Here is a 20,795-nt window from a genome sequence, read left to right as displayed (position 1 = left end):
CTGGGCTCAGTAGCCATGACAGGTTGGGGTACCCAGAGTAACCTGCAAATGTCGAGGGACAACTGTTAGACACACACTAACCCTTAGGGACAACCCCAGATCCAGACAACTATTCACAGGGTATAGGTTCCTTGTCCTCACCTATTAGCCACACATGGTGCCTCTGGAGTTGCCCCATCACATAAGGGATGCTGCTATTCCTCAGAATGTAAGCCTCAACCACTGAGCCAGGAAACTTGGCGGTCACATGGGAGATATACTGGTCGGCCAAACACATCATCTGCACATTCATTGAATGATAACTCTTCCGGTTTCTGTACACCTGTTCACTCCTGTGGGGGTACCAAGGCCACATGTGTCCCATCAATGACACCTATGATGTTGGGGATATGTCCCAGGGCACAGAAGTCACCTTTCACTGTCGGCAAATCCTCCCGCTGAGGGAAAACGATGTAGCTGCGCATGTGTTTAAGCAGAGCAGACAACACTCTGGAAAACACGTTTGAGAACATAGGCTGGGACATCCCTGATGCTATGGCTATGGCACTGTAGTTTGAAAAGACCCACTTGCCAGGAAATGGAGTACTGAGAGGACCTGCACTAGAGGGGGGATTCCTGTGGGATGGCGGATAGCTGACATCAGGTCTGGCTCCAACTGGGTACACAGTTCATGGATTGTGGCACAATCAAGTCTGTAGGTGACTATTACATAACTCTCTTCCATTGTCGACAGGTCCACCAGCGGTCCGTACACCGGAGGATGCCACCATCTCCTCACCTGCCTCAGCAGACGTGCCCTATGGACGAGAACAGCGAGCACAGAGTCAGCCAACACTGAGGTAGTGAAAAAAGAATTTATTGCACACATTTGTCAATCCGCTATGTGCCTGTCTCTGTGTGTATGGAAGGCCTAGCTATGTGTGACTCATTTAAAAATAATGCCATGTGGCCCCCTGAAATGGCGGCTGCCTGACCTGTAATGTGGGACGAGAGGATATGAGGTAACTGTGCTGGCGTTGTACAATGTTGCGGTAGGCGGTCGAAGACCGCGGCGCAATCCTGCATTGGTTAACATTGGGCCCTTTGGGTCCCAGGAGCCAATGACGATGTACGCTGGCGGTGACGGTACGCACCGCTGTGGACGTGACTGCCATTTTCTGTGTGTGTACTCACTTGATACCTGACCTTCGACAGGAGAGGACCTACACTGCAAGTGCTGCTGTGGCCTCAGTCTGGAAGCGACGATGGCTCATGTGTCTGGGGAAAGGGCCCCTGCCTTCACATTGGAGGAGTTGGAGAAACTAGTGGATGGGGTCCTCCCCCAGTACACGGTACTCTACGGTCCTCCAGATAAACAGGTGAGTACACTGTGAGCATGCTGTATGGGCTATGCCTGTTTGGAGTGGTGTGGATGGAAGATACGGGGGTGAGGCCTGCATGAGCAGAAGGTGAGTGTATGTGCGTCAGGGCAAGGGTGGGAACGTAGGACAATGACTGTGACGGTCTGGACGGTTAAAGTTTTTCCTTTTCCCCCGTACTATTCCTCAAGGTCAGCGCCCACCAGAAAAAGGATATTTGACGTGCCATCACCAAGTACGTCCGGACCCTGGGGGTCCACCACAGACGGAGCACCCACTGTCATAAAAGATGGGAGGACATTCGCTGCAAACATAAGCACCACACATCCCACAGGAACTCTCACAAGCATCATACCCATGCAGACATACCAACATCCACTGCCTCCACTGTGTCCCCCTCCTCCACGTCTCCCTCCTCCCTCCCTGTCACATCTCCACTCACACCTGCATGCACTACATCCTCAGTCACCACCTCCATCACCAGCACGCCCATCACCACACACCGCTCACGTGCACTCACCACCCCCACTACCATTAACACATCCCCTGTGTCCTCTACCAGTGTGTCTGTGAGCCCTCCTCCCAAAGTACACAAATGCAGTCACACACCCACCGAACAGCCATCCACCTCACAACAGCCTACAGCCCATGCACCTTCACCCAAAGTCACAAAACAACCACCTCCTACAACCACTACCTCTTTCTCCACTCCCAAACCCCCCCGAGATACCCGTCCCAGTGTGTCTAAAAAGCTTTTCCTATCAAATTTTTACCTCTTCCCTACCCCTCCCCCCCGTCCTTCCTCTAGGGCCCACCTTTCCAGTTCCCAACCCAGCACCTCAGCCACCACATCACCGGGCACAGTGGTGCCAGCAATAGCAGGATTTTGGAGTGTGCCAAGCGACAGGGCTGCCAGTGTCCCAAGGAGCGAGGGCAAGGACATTCCGCCACCTCCAAAACAGAAAAAGTTGCCCACATCCCAGAAGGAGAAGGCGAAAACACCTGCCACCAGGGGCTAAGGCAAGACAAAAGTTGAAAGTGGCAAGACAGCTTCGCCACCACCCAAGGTGGGGAAGGGCCTGAAAATGAAAGTCAAGTCCACGTCGACGCCAACCTGTACGGCGGACAAGACCGCCACCGGCACCGCCGCCTGCACCGCCGCCAGCACCCCAGACACTGAGCCCTTCACCAGCACCACAGACACTTTGCCCTTCACCAGCACCGCAGTCAGTGAGCCCGCCACCAGCACCGCCGCTACTGACACCACCGCCAGCACCGCAGTCAGTGAGCCCGCCACCAGCACCGCCGCTACTGACACAGCCACCAGCACTGCAGTCAGTGAGCTCGCCACCAGCACTGCAGTCAGTGAGCCCGCCACCAGCACCGCCACCACAATGACCGCCACCAGCACCGATGCCACAGAGCCTGCCGCAAGCACCGCCGCTACTGACCCCACCGCCAGCACCGCCAGCGGCCCGCAACATCCTGAGCCAGTGGCACCACCGCAGACATGGCTGCCATCCCCAGTGGTCATTCGTACGAGGCTGGTGGTCGGTTCCAGGGGCCTGGGCAGCTTGCATGTTGCACCACCGTCAGTGGAGTATTACATCCACTACCTCAGTCCTTGGCAGGATTAAGCACTCTGGGCACGAAGCCCCCTCCAGAACCAGTGGAGAAAGGCATCCACTACCTCAGTCCTTGGCAGGATGAAGCACTCTGGGCACAAAGCCCCCTCCGGAACCAGTGGAGATTCACATCCACTACCTCAGTTCTTGGCAGGATGAAGCACTCAGGGCACAAAGCCCCCTCCAGAACCAGTGGAGATTCACATCCACTACCTCAGTCCTTGGCAGGATGAAGCACTCTGGGCACAAAGCCCCCTCCAGAACCAGTGGAGAAAGGCATCCACTACCTCAGTCCTAGGCAGGATGAAGCACTCTGGGCACAATGCCCCCTCCAGAACCAGTGGAGATTCACATCCACTACCTCAGTCAAAGCCCCCTCCAGAACCAGTGGAGTATCACATCCACTGCCTCAGTCCTTGGCAGGATTAAGCACTCTGGGCACAAAGCCCCCTCCAGAACCAGTGGAGAAAGGCATCCACTACCTCAGTCCTTGGCAGGATGAAGCACTCTGGGCACAAAGCCCCCTACAGAACCAGTGGAGATTCACATCCACTACCTCAGTTCTTGGCAGGATGAAGCATTCTGGGCACAAAGCCCCCTCCAGAACCAGTGGAGATTCACATCCACTACCTCAGTCCTTGGCAGGATGAAGCACTCTGGGCACAAAGCCCCCTCCAGAACCAGTGGAGAAAGACATCCACTACCTCAGTCCTAGGCAGGATGAAGCACTCTGGGCACAATGCCCCCTCCAAAGCCAGTGGAGAGTCACATCCACTACCTCAGTCAAAGCCCCCTCCAGAACCAGTGGAGTATCACATCCACTGCCTCAGTCCTTGGCAGGATTAAGCACTCTGGGCACAAAGCCCTCTCCAGAACCAGTGGAGAAAGGCATCCACTACCTCAGTCCTTGGCAGGATGAAGCACTCTGGGCACAAAGCCCCATACAGAACCAGTGGAGATTCACATCCACTACCTCAGTTCTTGGCAGATGAAGCACTCTGGGCACAAAGCCCCCTCCAGAACCAGTGGAGATTCACATCCACTATCTCAGTCCTTGGCAGGATGAAGCACTCTGGGCACAAAGCCCCCTTCAGAACCAGTGGAGATTCACATCCACTACCTCAGTCCTTGGCAGGATGAAGCACTCTGGCCACCAGGCCCCCTCCAGAACCAGTGGAGACTGTTAACCACTTGAGAGACTGTGGCTTTGCACTCCTCAGGATAAAGCAGTGGGCAAACCACCCACTGGAGAGATTTGAGAGACTGTGGCTTTGCACTCCCCAGGATAATGCAGTGGGCAACCCACCCACTGGAGAGACTTGAGAGACTGTGGTTTTGCACTCCCCAGGATGCAGCAGTGGGCAACCCACCCACTGGAGAGACTTGAGAGACTGTGGCTTTGCACTCCCCAGGATACATCAATGGGCATGGAGCCCCCTAGTGGAGCTGGCATCGTGCAATCATCTGGCTGAGGTGCCCCCCTTCCCTTCCCCCTGAGGTGCCTGTTTCATTTCGATCTGATGCCCCAGCAGTGTTCTCTCCATTTGGAGTCTGGTATCGAGTGTGGGCCTCGCCCATGCATTTTGGGCCCAGTGGTCCATGGACTATGAATGGTGCACTACCTGGACTTGATTGGTTGGTGTACATAATTGTTTATACTGTATATGCAGTTTTGACTAATGGATTTTTATTGATTACAATCGTTCAACTCATTTTCTTTTGTCCTTGCGTTCTTGAAAGGGGGTAGGGAGTGTAAATGTAATATTGCAGCATGTATTGGTGTGTATGTTGTTGTGGGTGAGGGTGGGGGTGTTGCGTGTGTGTGTCACTCTCTTTTTTCTCCCCCCTCCCCCCTCCCCTGTGTTGTAGGTGCAGTACTCACCGTGGTTGCCGCCGCCGTCTTTCGTGCTCCTGGTAGAGGAGCAGGAAAACTATTGCAGGGAGTATTTGGAGTTCAGGCTCCATGGTGGCCTGGTTCCTCATGGGTTGTGTAGAGGTGAGTGTTTTCCCTTTCTAGTCCTGTTTCCGCCATTCCTTTATTCGCATTGAATCCGCTCCGGAAAAGGTGGCAGATTGGCCTGTCATAAAAGTGTGGGCGGCACATTGTCTTCCACCTGTCTGTTGGAGGTGACCGCCGCCCTGTTTGTTTGTACCGCCGTAGCAGGCGGAGTGTTAAAGTGGCTTTCTATGTTGGCAGTTTCCGCCATCGTCGTGATTCAATTTATTTTACCGCCGACCTGTTGGCGGTCTTACCGCCACTTTAACACCGACTGCCAGGGTTGTAATGAGGGCCAGAGTGTAAAGCATTCAAATATCACAAAACATTAATTAAATAAAACACAGGAAACAGTTTAAAAATCCAAAATCAATTTACAAAAATAGATTATATTTTTATCTTTAAAATGACACCAAAGCGAATAAAATCAGATAAGGGGAACTGGAGATATACATTTTTAAAGAATTATTGCTTTCCAGCGCATAGAAACAAAAAGTGCCAATCTGGTCATCTGGTCGCACCTCGACGGGGGCAAAGTCAAAGTTTAAGGCCGAACGCGATGGAGCCCGGCATTTGCTACAGCCCGCGGGAGGCCTCGGTCAAAAGTTTACCTTAGGACTTAGTCGTTTTTCTGAATATTTTCTTCAGGGGGACGAACCTGCCAGTCCAATCCGACCTCCTGGAACTCTTGATCCGACGTCCTTGACGCCCTCTTCGGATACGCTGGCTGGGAGGTCCTGGTCAACTTCCTACGTTCGGACTTAGGGGGTCATTCCGACCTCCGCGGGCGGCGGAAGCCACCCGCCTGGCAGGAACCGCCAGAAGACCGTACCGCGGTCGAAAGACCGCGGCGGTCCTTCTGAGTTTCCCGCTGGGCTGGCGGGTGACCACCAGAAGGCCGCCCGCCAGCCCAGCGGGAAACCCCCTTCCATGAGGATGCCGGCTCCGAATGGAGCCGACGGAGTGGAAGGGGTGCGACGGGTGCACTTGCACCCGTCGCAATTTTCAGTGTCTGCTTGGCAGACACTGAAAATCTTGGTGGGGCCCTGTTAGGGGGCCCCTGCAGTGCCCATGCCATTGGCATGGGCACTGCAGGGGCCCCCAGGGGCCCCACGACTCCCGTTCCCGCCAGCCAGGTTCTGGCGGTCAAAACCGCCAGAGCCAGGCTGGCGGGAAGGGGGTCGGAATCCCCATGGTGACGCTGCCTGCAGCGCCGCCATGGAGGATTCCCTTGGGCAGCGGGAAACCGGCGGGACACAGCCGGTTTCCCGTTTCTGACCGCGGCGGTACCGCCGCGGTCAGAATGCCCATGGGAGCACCGCCAGCCTGTTGGCGGTGCTCCTGCGGTCGTTGGCCCTGGCGGTCCATGACCGCTAGGGTCAGAATGACCCCCTTAGTCTCTTTTTTGGAGATTTTCTTCACCGGGATGAACCTGCAAGTCAGGGCAGGTTGTGGTTGAGGCAAGCCGGCTAGAGTTGCCGTGGTGGGTCGGTCCCTCTATTGAGCTTTTTTCCAAAAGTTCTCCAAAGTTCTCCAAACTTCTGGATCTTCTTCCAGATGTTCTTTTAAGGTTCTTTTGGTGTCCACAGCTCACCCCAAGGTTCCAGAAGCTCTGAGATGCTTCTTGGGGGTGTGGACGACAACTCCCAGAATGCACCTGGCCCACACTCCTTTTTGGGCACTGGGCAGTGGTCAGCTGGTTGGTTTCTTCAGGAGTTGGTGCAGGGGTTAGCAATTTTCCACCTGTAGCAAACAGGGAGTCCCTCCTTCACCCAGTTGAAGACAGGCAAAGTTGTGGTGTGGTGAAGCCCAAGTGTGCAGCTGGTGCAGTCCTCCAGAGAGGAGGGTCCAGGTGCAGACCAGGGGTCCAGCAGGGCAATCCTTCTGCTCGTGTAGTTCTTCCTTGTTGGAATCTAATAATGATCTGGTATGGAACTGAGGTGTGGGTGCAGGTCTGCCAGTTTTATCCCTGCTCCTGGGTGAAAAACAGGGGGGTCCTGGTTCTCCAATCAGGTGCAGGGTCGTTCCCCCTGTGATGATCAGTTCCTGGGAAGTGTGGCAAAAATCAGTCCCAGGGAGCAACATTCCTCAAAAATCCATCATGGCTGAAAGTGATTTTTGGAGGTTACATCTGGCTAAGCCCACCCACTGGTGTGGCTAACAATCCTAAACACATCCCTCTCCTGCCCTCTCCTAATCTAATCAAGGGGGCACCTAATTGTCTGGGTTTGCAGGATGTTAGGAAGTTGCTGGGTTGCTCCAAATATCATGTTCTGCCTTTGATGACCAGTTTGACAGCCCTCCCTCTTCCTGCTTCACCATTTGCTGAGGGGAGATTCCCTCCCCCAGGCACATCTCTTTGTGTGGAGCCAGGCCACTTCGCACCTCATCAAGGCAGTCAGAGGCTGGCCAATCAGAGCACAGCTGCAAAAACACTGCAGGGCTGAAGTTTGCAACTTTTCAGGTAAAGTTTAAAACTCTTTACCTGAACAAGTTATATCACATCCCACAACTGGAAGTTGTGGGATTTATTATAACAATTAATTTGATACCAAACTTCTGGTATCTGTTACTTAAGGGGACTTAAGCTGTTTTACCTCACCAGGGCTTATACAACTATTTTCATAAGGTCCCTGCTTATAGTTACATGGCACCCAGCTATAGTGGCACATAGGACACACCTTAGGGGTGACTTATAAGTAAAAATAAGGTGGTTTAAGACTTTGGAACTACTTTTAATTCCAAAGTCGAATTTGCATATAACTTTAATGTAAAAGCAGCCAGAAAGGCAGGCCTGCCTTTAAAATGGAACTGGGTACCTCAGCAGTGCACCTATGGGTGCACTACCTATGCTGGGGTCCCTAAACCTCCATGCCCTACCATATACTAGGAACTAATAGGTAGGTTGACTTAGCCAATTATAATTAGCCTAATTTGCATACTGATTTTACACAGAGCACAGGCCCTGGGACTGGTTAGCAGTACTCAGGGCACCATCAGAGTCAGGAAAACGCCAGAAAAAATAGGAAAATGGGGGCAAAACGTTAGGGGCCTCTGCAATCAGCCCTTTTCTCTCACAGAATGTCCATGTCATTGATGTGGAATTATTCAGCTAAGTGATTTACACATCTTTATTGGTGAAGGTTCATAAAGTGACTGTTGACATGCTACAATGAGTGACATGCAGAAATGTGGGAATCATATGTGAGTGTGTACAGTCAATAATGCAATGGCATGAAAAAGGTACAGTGATATGCCTTCCCATTGAGAAACAGATTTAACCACCTCTTCAGGTAATGGAGATTCCCTGAGTCTCAATAACAATCAATGGACTATTGGAGATCATCGAGACTGTTGTTTTCCCTAGACCTAGCTGATTCATTATGCTGTAGACATTTATAGACTTATCTCTCCATTATTTTGCCTTATTTGTCTCCAGACTACTTTTCTGTGTGACATGTGTTACATAGAAAAGCTACATTAGTACAACTTTCATGATACTATTCTGGCAATGGGAATATTAGGAAGTTACTATTGGGAGGTTTTTACAGCATGACATGAGTTTTTCCATGTCACCCTATTCCTGCTTCTGTACATCTTGCCACCACAAAGCTGTATTAGTTGACCATCATTTCAACATGATGTGCTATTAGGTATATGAACATTTGCTGATTGCAGGGCCTTGTGTGGAATCTGTAAAAATACATTTAGCTTTGCCATTTTATTTAATGGCAACAGGTTTCTGAGGTATGCTACAAGAGCCAAACCATTGAATGTGATGACGTCTCCTACCTGATACATGGGTAAAGCAATTGGACAACTTCACTCAGGCAATTGGAGTTGTCTGAGACTCTGACTTTACTATGGGCAACTGTTTACAGGTCATGTAGCATGTAGCCTTGCTAATGTTGGAACCACTTTGGTGGGCCTTGTAGCTGGGGTTTACTGTACTTTATAGCAATGTTCTGTGATCAATGCTGTTGGTCAAGTGTGTTCTGGCACCTGCAATGAACCTATTTATATTTGTCATTTTATCATCACCCAAAGGAAGCAGAGAGGACAGGGCTGACATCTGTGTGGAACAGCTGGCCATGGTACATATGGGCATGACTCTACTGACACAAAGGGACCCAGTGGGTTAAAGGGTGAGGGGAGTGCCACGGAGGACACAGACTCAATGTCTATGTCATCCGAGTCAAGTTCTGGTGGACAGTCCCTAGTGGTGGCAGACATACAGGACCAGTTCCTATACCATCCTTGTCTGCCACCCAACTACCATCTCTACCCTCCCTTTTGTGCCCCACCCAGTTGGCCAGATCTGCTTACTCAAGAGGGGAGCCATCTCTTTTGCTCCAGGCACCCCACCCCCTGCCCCTGTTCCCCCACTGCCCTGAGTGAAGAGGCTATTGACCTACTGAGAAACACCTCTATTGGTCAGACGGCACTACTGAATGCCATCCATGTATAGGGCAGTCATCTGCAGCAGATGGTGGCCTACCTGGAAGGCATCCATAGTTCTATGTCTGCCCTACAGAGATCTTTTGAGGCTCTGGCTCCTTCTTCATGGCAAACTGCCTTAAACCCATCCCAAACTTCCATCCCACCACCTGCTTCTTCCCCATCCATTTTCCCTATTCACATATCTATCCTAAACAGACTCACACATAAGTAACCGCACACCTCAACACCCCTAAGCAGCATATGAAAACAGACACACCACAAAACACACAAGCACACAACCCCTCACTAGACACCTACCCTCTCACAAGCACCCCCACCCTACCCTATCCCAGACACCACCTCAATATCTACAGACCCATCAACCACCCCACCATATCCCCAGATACCATCCCCAAACCCACAGACTCATCACCCATCCCTGCCATACCCCCTAGACACCACACCTACAACCCATGCACCATCCCCACCACATCCCAGACACCACACCCATACCCACATGCCCATGTGCCACCCCCATACCCAAAGGCACCACACCCACAGACCCATTAACCACCCCCTCCATGCCCCTAGATACCACACCGATATCCATAGATCCATCCAGCATCCCCAGCATACCTTCAAACATCATATTCACACTAACAGACCCATCCACCACCCAACCATACCCAGCACATACCAACCAAAAATACAAATGCCCACACTCACCCACACAACAGACACCTACTAAAAGCAAACATCATACTTCAGATAAACAGTCAGCAGCACCAGAAATACAACACCCAGAACCTAATGCTTCTACTCCCCCAACTTCACAACCCCTATTCCCCCCTGGACATCCATCCATTTTCCCAAGGAGAGCTTAATGTGTTCCCTTGCCCTTACCCCTGTCAAAGACACCCCCTCCCAAAGACAAGGGGACCCCGTCCACACCCAAATCTATTTCTTTCGCATCCAAGGCCTCCCCTGCGAAACCTGATCTCTTCCCTAATCCGAGCTATTCCTCAAAGAAACAAAAAAAAAAAGGAAACCCCTTTCAAAGTCAGGGCTACCCTTCAAAAAACCACACCCACTCATTCCAAAACCGATCTCCCACCCCTCACAAATGACATCATTGAGGTGCCTGGACTTCTTACTAAATACCCTTTCCTGGGGAGGATCTCATGGTAGGGCAGTGTTCTGAGAGGCACATTAAGGGTCATAGCAGTGTGCTAGACTACACATTGTTTGCTGGACTGGCCGTTGGCCTTTACATTACTTCAGTTCTGAATTGTTTGGAATAAAGCAAAATTGCTAGGTTACTTACACGTAGGGCTTCCCATTACTTTGCTACCATTTTGATGACCATGGATACTTTGAGATGTATGAAAACAGTTGTGTTTGTTTCAGCCTGACTGATGACCTGTGTCGTTGGTATGATCTGATCTTGGTACCAGTGCTTGAGAAATGTTCAATGGATGGATATATGAAATTTAATTCAATTGGGGCTCACATTGCATTGGGTGGTATTTCATATTGGCTTGGCCAATGTAACATCTATTGGGTTACATTTTCTCTATGGCAAGCTAGAGATTTGTTTCCCCACACATGGAGGGTGTTCAATTGTTATACCTTTGTATGTATGTTAATGGACATTTGTCCATTTTCATGTGTGTACCTTACACCTACTTTATCTAAATATGTGACCCATGCTGTTACTGCTGCATTTGCTTTCATTTAGAAATAATTATGGGGCAACCCTTTAACCTGTGGAGTAGGGTAAAATGATTTAGAAACAAAGAAAGGGTCCTTGCGGAGGAAGTGTCAGTCTTGACTTCCATGGCAAAAATTCACCCACTCAAATGGTAGAGTACATCCAAACTACTTGTATAAATACATTTCTCCTTCCATTCCTTAGTTATTTAAGCATTTGAATGATTTTTGAGGTATATATAAATCCTTTCTTATTAGCAAAAATCTACATTAAGAACAGATTCCACTGATATATGAACATACCTCTTTCACAATTGACAGCCCCTGAAAAATTAGCACATACAAAATAAAAATAGACAAGTGAAAATAGAGAGAGGGGCCAATAGATCATTTATCACAAAACAGCCAGCACCCTTTACAAAACACCAACCATAACTATTGAGGTAAAGTTATCACAGTATGGGAGGGCATACATCACAAAACTCATCAAAGACATATTTGATCAATGAAAATCCACATCCAGTAAAAATGTTGGTCCAGAAACATTAGACCCCGTAGGTGGTTTGTAAGTAACCAGCCATCCACGTCAAAATCTTCCTAAAACAATGAGGTTTGTATCCAGTTCTCGAGTATATTCAAGCAGACACTAAAGAACAATGACCTTACAAATCAGGTGTGTGTCTTACGACCTCTGTAGAATTATTATACTGATTCTACCCACAAGGGGATCATTTCCAGTAAGGCCAGTTCAACTGCATATTGACCAGTCAAGGCCATTATTGTTGAATTGAAGTCGGTGGAAGCATTTGCTTTCATGACTTGTACTGATACATTTCCAAAATATGTATGACATTTGGTTATTGAAATGGTTATCCTTGATATGCTTTAAGCCACAATTCCTGTGCAAATAGTGTTTTTGAGGCATATGCAAAGTGGAATTTGTCCAGAGCACCCGTCTTCCAGGAACTTCCTGGTAGAGGCATACATTTTCTGCAAGGATTCTTTACTTTGTAACCTTTGAATGCTTGTTACACTGATTATATTGCATCCTATTTACCTAACATTACCTTGAAATGTGGGTATTATGTGGAATCCCATTTCATATATTTAGCAGAGAATGTGTGGTTCAGTTCAATGACACATCCATACAGATGTATCTTTTATATCACAAGAGGCCATGGCATGTGAGCAATGTGAGGGTGTCAGTTAGAATAATAGGTGTGATTTTGATGAGGAGTTGCTGTTGTGTGACACAATTTATTATACACATCACTATCCCTGATTATGGGATGTGCACACATATACAATTTTGTAGAGTGCGGCTTTGCAGTGCCAGTGACCTGGCCAAAGAGGGCATCATGGAGACGTGATTGGGTACATAGAGAAGAACTCTGAACAGGGGCCCACAAAATACGTTTGGCCCACGAACCACAGACCACATGTCAGGTCCATGGTAAGGCATGTATTTATTGTGGAGCTGACTGGTATGTGTTTCGCTTACTGCCGGTTGTGTCCACAACTGTGAACATCATCGATTGGCTCCATGGTGGCACATGATGTGTGAAGTTGAGTACATGTGAGTTTCAGTCTTATATCCTTCCCTTTCCGACAGCTCAGATATGGTGATTGGACCATCACGTCTGTGGGAAGCCACTTTGTAATTGGACCAGCGGTAAGACTGGTGGTCAGACCTCCAACAGATGTATTGGGCTATCTCCTCAATTCAACTGTCTAGATTTGCTGACAGTGTGAGTGGGACCATGATGGTTTTTATCTATGAAACCATATAAATCACAATACTGCAGTCGGACCGCCAACACTGCGGCGGGGTATCTGTCCTCACCACCATGGCCGTCCCAAGACCGTCAAATTTGTGATCCGGCTCTGAGTCTTCAGTTGCAAATATGATTATTCTTCTCTCATTATTGTGGTTGTCATGTAGGAGGAAGGGTTCTTCATTATGAGTAGTGGTCAGGTGTTCTGGAATCTTATTTTGTAACTTTGAGGGCAGCAAGGACTTAAGTACATGATATTAGTAGTTTTAAATTAGGTAGCTCATCTGTAATGAGGAGGTTTGGTAGTGGGCTCTGGGGAAATATGGCATACACCTTTTAAATCTTGAAGTACATGCCTTAATTGTATCTCAGTTACGTTTAGGGGGAGATTGTGTTCTCTGAAGTTAATTGAAATATCAATTTTTGTTGTAGTCATCTGATAACAAGTATGTGCATAATATTTAGCACATTTCTATTTAACATTCTCAGTGCCTGTGCTTGCCTGACTGTATGTGTATCCCATGAGAAAAAAACAATAGTTTCATTTGCCTGATGTGATATATGTGGCTCTCGCTGGCATTCTATCTGAAAGTAGTATAAAATAAAATTAATGATTTTGTTAAAAATGTTTATTTTGTTTGTTAACATAATTTAAACAAGCTTTCAGATGTTCTACATTTATGCTTAAATGTGTGCTGTTGCTCTAAGTTGCACTTTATTTTTTTTCCATTTGTGTTTAATGTCATCGACATTTGGGTCAGGTGGGCTTTCCTTTTCTGTTAGTGAAAAATTTTTTATTTTAGATACATATAAAAAATACAGGTTTGGTACGTTTTGGGGGGTGATGGAGTTTTGGTTTTAAATTTAACCCAAATTGATTGTTTTATGTTAGTGAATGTGTTTATTTTACTTATTTAAAAAAAGTGTTTTATCAAGGTTTACAATTGTGGACTTGGTGTTTTCAATGTGAAGTGCTGAAGTACTTCTTTAATTTCAGAGGATAATTTTAGATAAGAAAAGAGAGAGTTTAATGATGTATTTTTAAATTTGAAATTTTGAAATTATGTCAGGTTACATTGTTGCTAGTTTACTTTTTATATATACTTTTGAAGATGTCTTGCTCTGTTTTTGAAGTCTTCCTTCTGGTGTTTTTTTATGCTGTCCAGAAAAGTGTGGTTTTCTTTCAGTCGTTAATTTTTTCCTGTAAAAATATTGAGGTTTTATGGTCTTTGTTGTAGTGTTATTTTTCATTGGTTTGTTTATTTAATGATAAATTTTATTGGCTACTTTGTGTGTTTGCGTTTTTTAGTGTTTTCTCTTTTATGTTTAACCCTTTCGCTGCCAAGCCTTTTCCCCCTCAGGTGCCAGGCCTTTTTTAGCTTAGGCCCTCATACCTTTTTGTCTACATAAGCTACCCAGGCCAAATTTGTATTCTTTTTTTCAAATATCCTAAGAATTCTAGAGGTACCCAGAGTTTGTGGGTTGCACTGAAGGAGATCAAGAAATTAGCCACAATACACCCCAAATTTTATTTTATTCAAAACAAATGGGAAAATGGCCTGCAGAAGAAGGTTTGTGATTTTTTTCTTCCCTAAAAATGACATTAACAAAGAGTTTGCGGTGCTAAAATCATCATCTTCCCAGCTGTCAGAAACAGGCAGCCTTGAATCAGAAAAACACATTTTTCAACACAATTTTGGCATTTTACTGGGACATACCCCATTTCTACTATATTTTGTGCTGTTAGCCTCCTTCCAGTTAGTGACAGCAATGGGTGTGAAACCAATGCTGGATCTGAAAAGTAGATAAAGTTCTGAATTCAGCAAGGGGTCATTAGTATAGATCCTACAAGGTTTTGTTTACAGAAATTAACAGCTGAAATAAAAAAATATTAAAATTGAGGTATAAAAATAGCCATTTTTCTCCACGTTTACTCTGTAACTTTTTCCTGTGCTGTCAGAATTTTGAAAGCAATATACTGTTACATCTGCTGGACTCTTCTGGTTGCGGGGATATGAAAGGCTTGTAGGGTCATTGAGAACCCTAGGTAACCAGAGCCAATAAATAAGCTGCACCTTGCAATGGGTTTTCATTGTATACCGGGTATTCAGCAATTCATTTGCTGAAATATAAACAGTTAAAAAACAGGTATCAAGGAACCCTTTGTATTTCTAAAATGGACACAAGATAAGGTGTTGAGAAGCAGTGGGTATTTGCACATCTCTGAATTCCGGGGTCCCCATATTAGCATGTGAATTACAGTGCATTTCTTTTTTCCACACTGTCTTACATTTGGAAGGAAGAAATGTAGAGAAAGACAACTGGCAAAAACACTTGTTCTTCTATTCTGTGTTCCCCCAAGTCTCCCGATAACAATGGTACGTCACTTGTGTGGGTAGGCCGAGTGCCTGAAACAGGAAATGCAACATGGACACATCAAATTTTTATATTGAATTTGGGCATGTTTTTTTGCAAAGTGCCTAGCTGTGGATTTTTGCCTCTAGATCCACCGGCACCTAGGGAAACCTACCAAATCTATATATTTTTGAAAACTAGACACCAAGGGGAATCCAAGATGTGGTGACTTGTGGGGATCCCACCAGGTTCTATTACCCAGAAACCTTTGCAAACCTCAAAATTTGCCCAAAAAACGCTTTTTCCTCACATTCCGGTGATAGAAAGTTCTGGAATCTAAGAGGAGCCACACATTTCCTTCCACCCAGCATTCCCCCAAGTCTCCTGATAAAAATGGTACCTCACTTGCGTGGGTAGGCCTAGGTCCCGCAAAAGGAAATGCCCCAAAACACTATGTGGACACATCAAAATTATCAGATATAAAACTACATGCTTTTGCTGGGGGCACCTGCGTTTTTGGTCCTGGACTCATCAGCCACATAGGAAAACCTACCAAACCCAAACATTTGTTAAAAGTAGACATGAGGGAGTCCAGGGCGATGTGACCCGCATGGATCCCCCAGTGTTTGTTCACCCAGAATCCTCAGCAAACTTCAAATTTAGCTAATACAAAATTATATTTTCTCACATTTCTGTGTGGAATCACCACCCCGGGACAAGTTTCCTACCACCCAACATTCAAAAATGATACCTCACTTGTGTAGGTGGGCCAAGTGCCTGAGCCAGAGAAGTGTCAAAAATATGTCGAAATTGAGGGGGAACCAAAGCAGGTCCAAAAGGGCAGTTTAAAAAAATCATTTTTAGGCTGAGAAGTGGGGCAGAATTTTCATTGGTATGGATGCGACAATGCTGGGGGTAGGAATTTTGTGGATTCCTGCAGATTCCGGAAGGTTCATCACAAAAATGTAGAAAAAATGTGTGATTTCAGGCAAAGTTGGAGGTTTGCAGGGCATGGTGCAGGGTACATGTGAAGCACACCACCCTGGACTCACCCAGATGTTTAGTTTTCAGATGTGTCTAGGTCTTGTGGATTTTTCTACATGGCAGTGTGTCAAAGTCCAAAAAGTGCAGCCCTCACTATTCCAAGTGGGATGATTGTGAGAGTTAGGTAAGCTCTTTCTTGTTTTTTTATTTTTATAATATGCAGTTATAACAAAATATCCAATGTGTCACATCTGAGAGGTCAGCATTAATAACACATGAAATGAGTAAAGCATTGTTAGCAACAAAATCATGCAACCTTCTTACAGTATCTCAATGACAGGATTCAGGCTTCACTGAATATGATACAATGCTGTCAAAATCTGAACACTCCCCATGCAGACACTGAGGAATGAGAGTACTTTACAACAACAGGTAGACTCAACTCAGGAAGCTGAGAATTGAGAACGAAAGGGAGATAAATGGGGGTATAGCTAGAAGCAAAAGGAGAAAGATCAGAACAATCATGCAGGCGACAGTACGTCAATATTCCTGCAGGCCTTGTGGGATAGCACGGAAGGAAGGAAACCTTTTAACGCTATTGATAGCAAGCGCCAAGCCATCAGACGCCGCCAAAATCCCAATTCTCCAAAAAAGAACTCAGTGAGCCCCATATGTCTTTTGGTCGGGAGCCCTCAAGCATAAGCTTCCAGTATATCATCAGCTGCATTGACAGAACAAAGCATCCCGCAACCACTCACAAAAACGGGGAGTTCGGCCACGTCCCCAGCACATCGCAACCCTGTGCTTGGCTAGCAACAACAACAGCCCTATCAGTCTTCTGAGCGCAGTGGGGAGCTCCTCCACATATCCTAGAAGGGCAAGCTTAGTAGTGTGCAGCAGCTCGGTATCAGTCATCTCCTCTTTGATACGCAACACCCCTGTCCAGTATTCACGCAACTCAGCACAGCTCCAAGCGAGGTTCAGGAAGTCCGCTTCAGGGGCCCCACATCTCTCCCAACGCACGTCAATATGCAGACCCATGCTTCGAAAGCCACAGGGCATATGATACAACTGATGTAAGAACTTAAAATGAAAAAGACACAGTCTATAGTTAGGGGACAACTCTCTCATATGTGTGCTGCATCTACGCCACACATCATCAGAGATGGCTTCACCGATGTCTGCCTCCCAGCGTACTCTAGCCCTCATCACAGTCTCAGGCGACTCGCTCTGCATACAGGCAAAAAGCTTGGTGATAAGCCTGTGCGGGGACTTCGTTTGATGCAAGAGCTTCAGCGCACAGCACACCGGAGGCATCGCAGGGAAAGAGGGGAAGCGCGAGCGAAGCATAGCACCTATTCTAAGCACATATAGTCGGTTCATCGCAGTGTCAAGCCCATCACCTAGCGCCACCTCAGATGCGATGACCAGCCCATCAGAAAACCAAGAGCCCAAGGTGGTCAAGCTGGACTCACAGAGAAACGCATGCACCCGGGCATGTCCAGACAGCTGCCTGTCCGCAACATCCAATACCGGCATCCCAGGAGCAAATGGCTCATGCACATGAACACGCTGCAACAACGAAGTCCAAGCCCTCGCTGTGCAACCCACAGTATCAATCCCACGCGGTCTTGGTCTAAATGGGCTCCCCAGTACACGCAGGAGTCTATCAGGCCACACAGCATCGCTTTCAGGCACCAAGTGTGGCAGATATCGTGTGGGGTACAGCCAGAAAAGCACGAAATGTGCCTGCGCACAGTGATAATAAAGCTCTAAATCCGGGGCAGACAAACCGCCCATCTCGAACGGAAGTGTCAATTTCTCCAGCAAAATTCTGGTCTGTCTACCCGCCCAGACCAGCTTCACCAGCTCGGACATAAGCTGCTTCAAAAAACTCACAGTGAAAACAAGGGATAGGTTGATAAACAGATATAAAAATTTTGGCAAAATAACCATCTTCGCTATCGCGATGTGACCGGTCAGCGACAGTGGCAACGAGCGCCACATCTCCACCTTGTCCTCCAACCATGCAAGAGCTCCGCCATAATTTGCTGACCAATGCGCATTGACATCTTTGCTCAGCCAGACACCTAAATACCACACTGGGGCATCCGCCCAGCCAATGGTATATTCAGAGGGGAACTGTGTCGTAGCCGCGGAAAGAGGCAACACAACTGACTTGGACCAGTTGATGGTAATCCCGGAGAACCGTCCAAAACTCACTATTTCATCTAAAAGGGCGTGAAGATGTTGCTGCAGATCACGGACATACAGGGCAATAGCATCTGCATACATAGAGATTAGTATTGGCTGCTGCCAAAATGACTATCCTCTATGATTGTGGTGTTGTCTCAAATGAGAAGCTAGTGGCTCCATCGCTATTGCAAAAAGCAACGGAGATAGTGGGCAGCCCTGGCGAGTGCCCCTAGCTATCAGAAAGGGGTCAGAAATGGTCCCATTTACTCTCAACCGTGCAGAAGGACTCGAATACAGCAAGCGAATCAGTTGGAGAAACCTGGAACTCAGTCCTACCCGAGCCAGCAAAGCAAACGTGTATGACCACGCAAGGGAGTCAAAAGCCTTGGTGGTATCTAAGTACACCGCAGCTGCGTGGTCATCAGGGTCGATCTGATAGAGCTACCCGGCACAAAGCCAGATTGGTCCGGCAGCACCAGGGATGGGAGCAAAGGCTGTAATCTAACGGCAATTAGCTTTGCCAGAATCTTATTGTCTATGATGATTAATGAAAGGGGGTGATAGGAGTCACAGCTGCACAGGTCCTTCCCGGGCTTTAAAATAGTCACAATGAGAGCCTCTGACAGTGAGGCAGGAAGAGCACCGGCATCTAGAGCTTCCGCATAAACCTCCAGGAGGTGCGGCGCAAGGATATCAGCATATTCCTTATAACAGGACGGTGTTAAGCCATCCAACCCAGGTGCCTTATCACCCGGCAAACTGCGGATCGTCTGGACCACGTCGTCCACCAAAAAGGGGACATCTAGATACGACTGATGTGAATTCTCAAACCACAACAAACTGATATCTGCAAAGTAATCATTGGCCGCCACCGAGTCCAACCCAGGAGGTTCCGCATACAAATCTGCATAGAGGTTGGTGATAATGAGTCTAATCTCATCAGTGTTAGCGTGACACTAACCGGCCGAACCCGACAACTCTACAATATAGTTACTTGCCCACTGCTTACGGAGCTTGTTTGCTAGTGTACGACAAGCTCTCTCTCCCTCTCCGTATCTCCTCGCAGCAGCGTGTCTCCCCAGGAAGCAAACCTCACGCAGCGCTGCCTCCTCATACTGTGTCATCTTACTTCTCAGGGTGGCCAAAAGGTCACCTGACCAGTCTGCCGCTAAGCGTTTTTCCAGATCAACAAGCTGGGCCTCCAGCACTCCATGCTGCTTAGAGAGGCAAATGCCACAAATCAGTACCTTAAAAGCCTCCCACAGGGTCCCAGCAGAAGCCACCGACTCCTGATTCTCAGAAAAATAATGCAGATTGGCTGTCACGGATCTCATTCCTAAATACCTGATCTCTAAGAGCACCGGGGGGAATTCTCCACGTGAAGGCCTGTGCGGGGCCTCCTGGTATAGCCAACTCCAGCAGAACTGGAGAATGGTCTGACAGAGTACACGCCATATGCTCAACCGACCACGTCCATAGTTCAACATCCCTGGTTGCAAGCCATCTATCAATGCGGGACCAACTGTTACGAGCATAATTGACACAGGTGCTCTCCCTGTCACTTCCATGCTTTACCCTCCATATGTCAACCAGAGCACCCTCAGACATCACATGCGAAAGAGCTCTGGCAGCCCCAACATGCTGCGGCTGAGCCAGACTCTCACGATCTGCAACAGGATCCAATATCACATTAAATTCCCCCCCCCATAGCAAGGTCCCAGATCCCAGCTAGTCAATCAACCGCCACACCTCCCGGAAAAAGTCAGGGTGATCAGTATTAGGATCGTAAATCAATACTAATCTGCAAGGTCTATCCAGCAACGTGCCACGCAGCATGACATAACAACCAGCAGGATCCACAAGTGTCTTTTCGGTGCGCCACTGTAACCCTTTCCGAATCAGAATCGCCACACCTCTAGCATAGCGCGAATACATCGCAGCGTGACACTGTCCAATCCAGCTGGCTTTTATCCTATTTTTGGTGGCCGCAACCAGGTGGGTCACCTGCAACATGTAAATGTCAATCGCATGATGCTGCATATAGGCAGACAGCAGTCTCATCTTACGCCCGTCATTTAGCCCACGCACATTCCAAGTTAGGCAGTGCACAGGCATCACGCTATTCCTCGCCATTCCAAACAGCTATCTAAACACAAATCCTTCCACACCAACAAAATCAAGGCTTTGTCAGCATGCAGAAAGGGGGGCAAAGACAAAGAAATAAAGACAGAGGAAGTAGTCCAAAAGCAGAACAACCCAAACCCCACCCACGCTGACCCCCCCAAATGGGTCTGTGCTACAATCCTACCGATCCCTAAGTACACATCCTAAACAGTAGTGTTAAACAGTATCGAAG

The sequence above is a fragment of the Pleurodeles waltl genome, chromosome 2_2 (assembly GCF_031143425.1).
Source record: "Pleurodeles waltl isolate 20211129_DDA chromosome 2_2, aPleWal1.hap1.20221129, whole genome shotgun sequence".
NCBI classification, from domain to species: Eukaryota; Metazoa; Chordata; class Amphibia; order Caudata; family Salamandridae; genus Pleurodeles; species Pleurodeles waltl.
This window is presented reverse-complemented; position numbering follows the sequence as displayed.